Consider the following 10,417-nt stretch of genomic DNA (forward strand, 5'->3'; position numbering starts at 1 on the left):
AGGGAAGAAGGAAGGAAGGAGAGAAGGGGGGAAGGAAGGAAAATGGAAGGAAGGAAGGAAGGAAGGGAGGAAAGGAAGGAAAAAGAAATGAATATGCAGCAAAGAAAGACAAAGTGATATAACTGATAGTGAAATTCAAATTGAATGTAGAGTTACAGAAGAAATAGCTGACTACATTAGCAGTGCTGCTGTTTGAGCGTTGCTAGATATGTAGTCAGAGAAATTTAGTAAATGCAAATGTATTGACAAATGAGATAAAAGATTTTGTCGAGAGGTTGTGGATGTCCAAAGTGACATGAGCAAAAACTAAAAAACTGAAAAATTCTCAAAGATATTTTATGGCATTGAAAGCACATAGGATAAAATGTTGGAAATTGATACAAATGTAGAAAGGAGTATGACAATTTGCCAAGGCATGAAAAAGGTACTTGGTCTGCAGATTATATGAAGAGAAGGTGGGCATTATGCAAACAACTGCTGGTAACATTTTTACAAAGAAATAAAACACTTTAATTTTCAATGTTTCTAATGTTTTAAATTACAGTATACTAAATAAATATTAATTTCATGGTTGTTTTCATTTTCTGAATGTTTGTAAGTGACCAAAATAGTTTTTTAATCTTTTGAAAACCTTTGAAAGATCATGGAATTATCTAATTTTTACCAACAATTATGAAAATTGCCTTGCACGATTTCAGCATGGGTGGTCATTTCTTAGTCTTATACTACAAAGCCAATAAGTGCTAACCTCCAATCTCTTTTCTCCTATTATTACTCCAATGGAGAAACAACAATTAAAGTCGTAGCCTAACATTTCTTTCTCTAGATTATCAATTTTTGATATTTTGATTTCCTACTATATAGGTGAGAATTTGCTTGTTCACCCTGTCTCTATTGCCCTATGGCAATATAGTCATGTCATCATTTCTTAGTCCCATTATCATTACCTTTGCATCTGTAAATAATACAGTCTCACTTTTATTTCCTCTTTACTTATGTATGTATGTATGTATGTATTTATTTATTTGAGACAGTGTCTCGCTCTGTCATCCAGGTGCCATGCAGTGTCACGATCTCTGCTCATGGCAGCCTCAACCTCCCAGGCTCCTTCCTCTTCAGCCTCCCAAACAGCTGGGACTAAGGGGTGTCCTTAGGTGTCCGCCAGGTTAATGTTTCTATTTTTTGTAGAGATGGGGTTTTACCAGGTTGCTCAGGCTGGTCCTGAACTCCTGGGTTCAAGCAATCCTCCCACCTCGACCTCCCAAAGTGTTGTGATTACAGGTGTGAGCCAATGAGCCAGCCCCATTTTCTCTTTCATAAGTTGCATATTGAAAAATAGAAAAAATTGACCTTATCCATCTTCTGGCATCCTTGACTGCCAACTCTAAAATTTTGACACTTGTACTTTTACTTTAATATCATCAAGGTTACTTAAAGTTATGCTGTTAGATAATCATACAAATATTATTCATATAATCATATATATTATTCTCAATTATGACTAACTGCTATTTATAAAAGTTGACTCCTTAACACATTATTTACACTATTCTGACTATCTTGTTGAACCAAAAGAAATGGACAATATTTCACTTCTTTACCTATAAAAATAGCAATTTAATACAGCTCAACATAATATTTACTGTAACAACAAATATTGAGGAGTGCTGTTACATGAATATATATTTAATTGAAAAGGTAATGCCTGTCTGGCTGATGTTTTTAATATGGGGTAAGGGTGAGGGCCAAGTGTTTTACATAAGAACATGTTTATCTCTGTTTCTCGTCTTATCTCTCACTCTTGCTCTCTCTGAGAATCCCGAGGATGTACCAAATTCTTCCTTCCTATGGTTTGGTACATTCTTACTCTTGACCATGGCTACTTCTATCTGTTCTCTGTCTTCTATACGTTTTGTTGTATTGTTATGCTTTAATCGCTAATTGGACAGTTGATCCCCCTCAATTTCTTTCTCATAAAAATTTGCACACTTTGTTATGTGTTACTAGAATTTTAAAGGCATTTATGTCTGTTCAGGTGCTGTAAGAAGCAGACATTAAAACAAAATTAAAGTTACAAGAGATTTATTAACCTGTGAAGGTTTAGAGAGAAGTAAGAAAGGCGATTGGGAAGAAAGACTCTCAAACTGCAGCACAGCTCTGAGAAAGTCTCATCCAGGCTGATGAAGATCCTACAACAAAGATTTCCCATTAAAGGGATGAAGTGCCTGGCTCTAGTACCACACTCCATGCTCAGTTATTGGCCTATAAAAATGACCAGTGAGAACATGGCCTTAGCATGAACCCTGTAGTCAATTTCAAAGATGCAGATGTGGCATCTGGCAGCTACAGCCAAAGGATTCTCTTCGCAGCAGATTCTGCTGAAATAAGGTCTAAACAATACACCTCTATGCTCCCACAGCATTTGAGTAAGAAGTACATAACATTAGCTGGCCACTGTATTATCTCAAACCAGAAGACTGTTTAAGTTTGGAGTCTGGCTACTTAATCATTTACTGAGTTTCACGCGTTGGTCATTAGTTGTCTTATATTCTTAGCCAGCTTTTTCATTATGGCATTGTTAATTTGCATATGGTCTCTCAGAGCTTACCGAGTTCACTGTACTTTTACTTTTCACTTTTTGGAAGTAATAAGTGGTTTATGGATCATCCACTGTGGACTATGGGAGCAGTGAAGTTAGAGATAAAAAGAATGAAGCAGGCACTGAAACCACCAATCATGATGACCGACATCTTGAAAATTGGTATGTGAAAGTTACCATTAAGTGGAGCAAGCCACATAATTTAATATTAGAAGCTTCTATAATGTGATATGAGCAAAGTGAGCACCGAACTTATCACCAGCCCAGGGATATCTGAGTAAGAAAGAAAAAGCAGCTTCCACTACCTGAGTACTATAAGGGAGTAAGTATCCTTGGAAGAGAGACAAATTTAGTCATAGCAAGAGGCAAAGAGATTATTCAGGAATATGATTAATGACATAGGGAGTTGGTTCATGGCAGATAAAAAGTTGAAAGAACTCCATAATGTTTCAGATTGTAACTGGTTAAGAGATTAACAAATAAATATAAAAGATGATGAACAACCTGAAAGCTTTAGATTTCTGTTAGGGACTAGGATTTTTGTTTGGCATAATGGATGTAGTAATGATTAATTTACAAAGAGAATGCTGGTCTTTGATACACCATGACACATTCTTGAAACAGTCAATACAGTTTAGTAAATTTAATAGGTAACCCCAACTTGGATAAGAAGACTGAGAAGGCAGGGCAACATTTACTGAAATTCAGTAAATTTGTGTGCAGATCCAGGTTTCTATCTTATGTCAGTTTCCTTCTGCTTGAAAATTTTCTTGAACATGTGTAGCAGCATGGATTTGCTGGTGAAAAATTATTTTTGCATTCATGTGTCTGAAAACGTATTTTATTTTGAACGATATTTTGCTTGTAAAGATTTCTATGTTAACTTTTGTTTTGTTTTGTTTTAATTCAACACTTTGAAGATGTTTCTCCACTTTTTTCTAGCTTGCATTATTTCTGACAAGAAATCAGCTGTCATCCTTATCTTTTTTTTCCTTTGTAAATAACATTTTTTCCTCCATCTGCTTTTAAGGTTTAATATTTTCTTTTCATCACAGGTTTTAAGAAATTGTTCAATGATGTGTCTTGGTGTTGCTTTCTCTCTATGATTTTGTGCACGGGCTGTGTTGAGCTCCTTGGGTCTTGATTTTATATTTTTCTTCTAATTTGGAAATTTTTTAACGATTATTCCTGCAAATGTCTTGCCTCATTTCCTTTAAGATTCCAATACATATATTGCTGGCCACTTGTAGCTGCCCCACATTTTATTGATTGATTATTCTCCTTCATATTGTTAGTATTTTTCTGCTTCTTTGCATTTCTTGTTATCTTTGATTAGATACCAGACATTGTGAATATTATCTTTCTTGTATTCATAAAAATATTATCAAGTCTTGTTTTGGGATGTGGTTAAGCTACTTGGAATCAGTGTGATCCTTTCAGATCTTGCATTGAAGCTTTGTTATGTGGGACTAGAACTGTGTTTAATATGGGGTTAATCTCCAGCTTCCATATTAAGAAGGCAAGACCATTCTTAGTATTTTTACCAATACCTCTTGAATTATGAGGTTTTCCTTACTGATTGTTGGGAACAGACACTATTCTTGTCCCTGTGTGATCTCTGAGAAGTGTTCCCTTTGCAGTGGTTCATTTTCCATCCTATGATAATTTCCTCACCTAATTGTGTTGATGAGCTGTCAACTGAATCCTCAAAAAAAAAAAAAAAAAAAAAAGACCCTGCAGATCTGCAGAGTTCTTTCTCTGTGCAGCTCTTTACTCTGGGACTCTGGTCTGTGACCTCACTGTTTTGTCTTCCTTGGATTTCCAGTTGTCTCCTTGACTCAAGAAAATCACAAGATTCTCCTCTTCTTGTACCACAATCTGGAAACTTTCCCTAGGCAGCAAGGTGAGGCAATCCTAGGATTCACCTTCTTTGTTTCTCAGGTCTCAGGAATCAATGCTATTAATTGCCTAATGCCAATGTCTGGGGCTTCATTGTGTCATATATTTTGTTCTGTTTTTGTAATTCTTTCAAGTATGAGGGTAAATTTTATACCTGTCAGTTCTGGTTGTTATTTGAACTAGTTATTGTTAAGCACTGGATCTTTATAATATTAGCAGTGAAATACAATATAAAATTAATAAAGAAAGAATAAAAAAACTTAGTATTTGAAAGTTTTAAATCCTCAGAGACATAAACATATTTCAAGGCATAATTATGTAAATAGATGGCAAAGTTTAAGGAAAAGGCATCAGCTCTTCAACCTCATTTAGTATGAAGGAGCAGAGTTTGAACAAAAAAGTCTTTAATTCATAACGACATCCTAGAAACCCTTATTAAAAAGACAGTGTAAACCTTACTAGTTTGGCTCATTAAATCGAAAATGGACTTGGAAAAGGTCAAGGAGTATTAGAGGTTAGGTAAGTCATAATCAAAGCAATTAGCAATGGATTATGTCTCATGAACTCTCTAGAAAGAGAAATCTCAGTTGTAATTGTTGAACAAAAGATAGTATTTATTTGTCTGTCTGGAACATACTCCAATAATTAGCTACTTCCTTCACTACTTAAATACAAATAGTACTGTCCTTTAATCTAAATTTATAGGTTGCAAAAAATATGAAGTGGTTTTCAAGTATATATATGTTATACAGATCACACCTTTGGACAATGATTTGTTGATAAATAAAGCTTTTTTTATAGAAAGACTAACTAGAAAGTACACTCTAAGTGCAGTTCAATGGTTGGCTTTAATAGAAGTAGATATTTTATATTATTAGACTCTAGGAAGTTTCTGGACTTTTTAGTATAGCTCTAACAAATCATATCTAAATCTTAAGTACCAGTTTTATTCTTTTTTGAATTGTATTTTAATGTTTCCAATCACCATTACCATTTTCAGTTTAATATTTTTAAGAATATGTTTTAAAAAACAACACTGTTGGATTCTGTCACCTAGGAAACTAATCATTCTCCTTGATTATCTGAGCTCAATTTCTGTAGCTATGAAATACGCCTTAAATTTTTTTTCTGACTTTCTTAATAACAGATCATGTCTTAAAACACCATGCCTATGTGGGGTTTCTCTGTATTTTTATTGTTGGTATTTCAGAATATGGTACTATTTCTGAATGTATAAATGTGAGTACAAACCAAAAATTTAAAAGATACGAATTTTCAAAATATCAGTCTCTTACCCTGCACAAGCACACCAGACAATTAACCAATTTAATAAGGATATAAGATAAGGAGGCCTAGCAGTGATCTAAATCTGAGAGAAAAATGAAATATTGGAGTGATGTGCTTCAAGATCAATAACTAAGGGGCAGCTTGACACCTCAAAAAACAGACAACAAAGAGACCTCAAAGAGATCACCTGGAAAGGGAAATAATTATTAAATAAAACTATCTGAAGCTAACTAGGGAAAAATAATCATCAATGCAACACATAGGAAAACAAAGATCAGAACAGAAATGGATTTAAAATCAGCACTATGCCCCAGCTTATCAATAAAATTATGTTAACCTTGTATTTGTATAAGGCTATCCTTTGCCACAGTATTGTTTTCTAAAACCCAACATTCATTTTTCTTCCTAGTTCTAGATGACTATAAGGTATTAGATCTGTACTTTCGTCAGAGAAAATCTAGTGGTTGAAACATTCTGGAGTCATATGGCCTGGGTTAAAACATCTGTTCAGGATATTAGATAATATTAAGAAATTATTGTTTATTTTTTTAGGTGTGGTCAAGGCTTTGAGGTTATGTTTTTAAAAAGACCCCTTATCTCATAGAGTTGGATTCTAAAATACTTATAGTTAAAATATTTAATATGGGGAATTTGCTTCAAAATAAACCAGAAAATGGGGAGAGTACAGGGATTTGAATGAAACAAGACTGTTCATGAAGTGATAATTATTAAAACCAGATGAAGAGTTCATGCTATGTTCCCTTTTCTTTTTGAACTTTGAAATTAAACAGAACAAAACTTGTTTCATCATATAGTGCTCTGTGACCTGTGGCAAATTACTTAATACTCAGTTTATCTTTTAATTGAGAGAAAATAAGAGATGCCTGCCTCATAGGATTGTTTTCAGAACTAAATGAGTTAATTAGCATAATGCACTTAGAATATTATCTGTATCATGGAAGGTACTGTGTAAACATTACCTTTTAAAAATATTATGCATTCCATGTCAGTTTTTCCATATCCATTTCTTAAATTAAACTTCATTTTGAGATCATTGTAGATTCACATACAATTTTAAGAAATAATACAGAGAAATCACCTGCTCCATTTGCCCAGTTTCCACCAATGGTAATATTTTGTACAACTATAGTACAATATTATAACTAGGATATTAATATCGACACAATTACAACACAGAGTATTTCTATCATCACAAGAACTCCTCTTTTGCACTTTTATAGCTACACCTACTTCCAATCCTTCCTTAACCCATGGCTCCCATTAATCTGTTTTTATTGCTATAATTCAGTCATTTCAATATTGCCATATAAATGCAACCACACTGTAAGTAACTTTTTGGAATTGGCTTTTTTACAGAATTTAACATAATTCTCTGTAGATTTATCCAAATTCTTGCGTGTATCAATAGTGCATGCAGCCTTATTGTGAGTAGTATTCGATGATGTGATATTCCACTGTTTGTTTATGGTTCTCTGTTTGCTGAAGAAGATCTGGGTTATTACTGTATTTGGCTATTATGAAGTAAGCTTCTATAAACATTTGTGTATAGGTATTTGTGTGAAGTTAAGTTTTTGCCCAGTTGTGCAATTGTTGGGTCATATTGTAGCTTCATATTTAGTAGTTTAGATACTGCCAAGATGCTTTCTAGACTTGCATTAACATTTTAAATTTCCATCACTAGTGAATGACTGATCCAGTTCCTCCGCATTCTTTCCAACAAGAATTGAATAGTGTTATCACTATATTTTAATTTTGGTCATTGCGATAGGTGTGTTGTCCTCATTGCGAATTTAATTTTGTTGAAGATCTTTTCATGTGCTTATTTGACATTCATATATTCTGTGCAGAGAAATATCTGTTCATGTTTTTTGTCCATTTTCTAACTGATTGCTTGCTTTATAATTTTGAGTTTAAGTTTCATCACCTATTGTTTATTTTACATTCAACAAATACATACTGTACATAACTAAATGTCAGGCCCTGTTCTAGGTACTTGGGATGCATCAGTGACTGAAACATGCATCTCATCCCTTATGAAGCTTACAATCTAGCTAGACCATAACTATGACAAAGAAAATGACAGACACAGTAACACAGTAAATGTATAGTGCATGTTAGAAAGTTACAAATACTACATGAAAGAAAATAGAATAGAGTAAGGAGGCTGAAGAATCAAGGGTGCAGGTTAAAACTTCAAACTGTTAATGTGTACCTAAATACATGTGCATATGCAGGCACATTTGTCCTTTGATCAATAGTAAGGAAATGCAGAAATTAAGAGCAAAATTACTAGCGTATTACAATGCTATCTTAACTTGAAAAGTGGTTTGTAGGGTTTGTATCTAAAGAGGAATTTGGGGGGCTGCAATAGCTTACATTTATTGAAAGCTAAGTGCCAATCACTGCATTTTACATACACTACTTGATTGAATCATCACATGAAGATGCATTTTATATCTCTAAATGTGTTTTTTGGTCTTGTTTTGAGACAGGGTCTTGTTCTGTCACCCAGGCTGGAGTGCAGTAGTATGAATACGGTTCACTGAAGCTTCAGCCTCCTGGGCTCAAGCAATCCTCCTGCCTCAGCCTCCCAAAGTGTTGGAATTACAGGTGTGAGCCACTGTACCCAGCCTCTGTGTATTTAATTTACTTGTCCTAGGCCCCACAACTTTCCACGTTCCATGTGATAATATTGATACTCAGAATTGTCTATCTTATCAATAATGGATTAGATAAATATGTATCTATACAAACTCCTGCCACACAAGGTTTTTTTAATTGCTAGTTTTTAACAAACCTTAAAGCTTCTACACTAACTGCTGTCTTGCTGCCTGGACTCTTAACCCTGTGTATGGACAGCTTCCTCATATTTGTGTCTCAGCTTCATGGAGACCTTCTCAGGCTCCCAAGGAACAATCCATGGAGGCTCTATTTCTGATACTTTTCAAGTTCCTCCAAAGCACTTGCTGAGATTTCCTTGTTTGGTTATTGTCCAAGAATTATACTTGGTCATGTAAGTTTAGTCCACTTAAGGATCCCCAGGACTTGTTTCTTGAAGGAAAAATGTACCTATACCCAAAATACTAATAGTGGTTTAACTCATTATGGTGGTATTAAGGATAATCAGTACTTTAATACTTAAAACTCTTACTGTTTAATTGTATTTAATGCCGTTCATTAAGTTGAATGTTTTCTTGAAACATTGCAATACAGCTTTCTAACTTCTCCTTTCATTTCATTTATGACCTGTTCCTCAGCCCATTGTCTAAAAATGGTCACCTTTAGAAAACTTTTCCCAACATTCCCTCTTCATCAAATAATCCATGATTTTATTTACCAGTGGTCCAAAACTGCCTGCAAGAATGAACATTTCCAGTGACGCAGCATTTGGACATTGTCTTATACCATGGTCAATTCACAATGAGCTGCATGCCCACGAGTCCCAGGAGCCTCTCTTGAGCTCCTGGCCAATATTCAATTGCATCTTGGGTTCCATGGGCCTAAATATGAATTTTTTTCACTAAGGTAGAAAAACAGAAACACTTGGGGATCTTGGAAAAAAGATAACAGGGTCTATTTTGACAAAATTAATGAAAATATTGATTATCATGACCATGACTTATTTAAACATGGTCTTTGGAACAATTTATGTAGCTCTTCAGGGAAAATGACAGCATTGGAGTAAATGTTATTGCTGTTTTCAATAAATTTATTTGCCTAATATTTGACCAGCTTTAATCCAGGTTTTATTTTATTCATGACCTTGGTGAATCAAAAGCTCCTTTTGCTTATTCTATTATGCTATACTCTCCTCTTTTCTCCAATGTTTAGTATACTCTTCTTCATTTCTTTTTTTTAATTACTTTAAGTTCTTGGGTACATGTGCACAACGTGCAGGTTTGTTACATAGGTATACGTGTGCCATGTTGGTGTGCTGCACCCATTAACTCGTCATTTACATTAGGTATATCTCCTAATGCTATCCCTCCCCACTCCCCCACCACATGACAGGCCCTGGTGTGTGATGTTCCCCTTCCTGTGTCCAAGTGTTCTCACTGTTCAATTCTCACCTATGAGTGAGAATATGCGGTGTTTGGTCTTCTGTTCTTGTGATAGTTTGCTGAGAATGACGGTTTCCAGCTGCATCCATGTTGCTACAAAGAACATGAACTCATCCTTTTTTATGGCTGCATAGTATTCCATAGTGTATACGAGCCACATTTTCTTAATCCAGTCTGTCATTGATGGACATTTGGGTTGGTCCCAAGTCTTTGCTATTGTGAATAGTGCCACAATAAACACACGTGTGCATGTGTCTTTATAGCAGCATGATTTATACTCCTTTGGGTATATACCCAGTAATGGGATGGCTGAGTCAAATGGTATTTCTAATTCTAGATCCTTGAGGAATCACCACACTGTCTTCCACAATGGTTGAACTAGTTTATAGTCCCACCAAGAGTGTAAAAGTGTTCCTATTTCTCCGCATCCTCTCCAGCACCTATTGTTTCCTGACTTTTTAAAGATCACCATTCTAACTGGTGTGAGATGGTATCTCATTGTGGTTTTGATTTGCATTTCTCTGATGGCAAGTGATGATGAACATTTTTT

This window comes from Rhinopithecus bieti, unplaced genomic scaffold (genome assembly GCF_001698545.2).
Source record: "Rhinopithecus bieti isolate Rb0 unplaced genomic scaffold, ASM169854v2 scaffold_13184, whole genome shotgun sequence".
NCBI classification, from domain to species: Eukaryota; Metazoa; Chordata; class Mammalia; order Primates; family Cercopithecidae; genus Rhinopithecus; species Rhinopithecus bieti.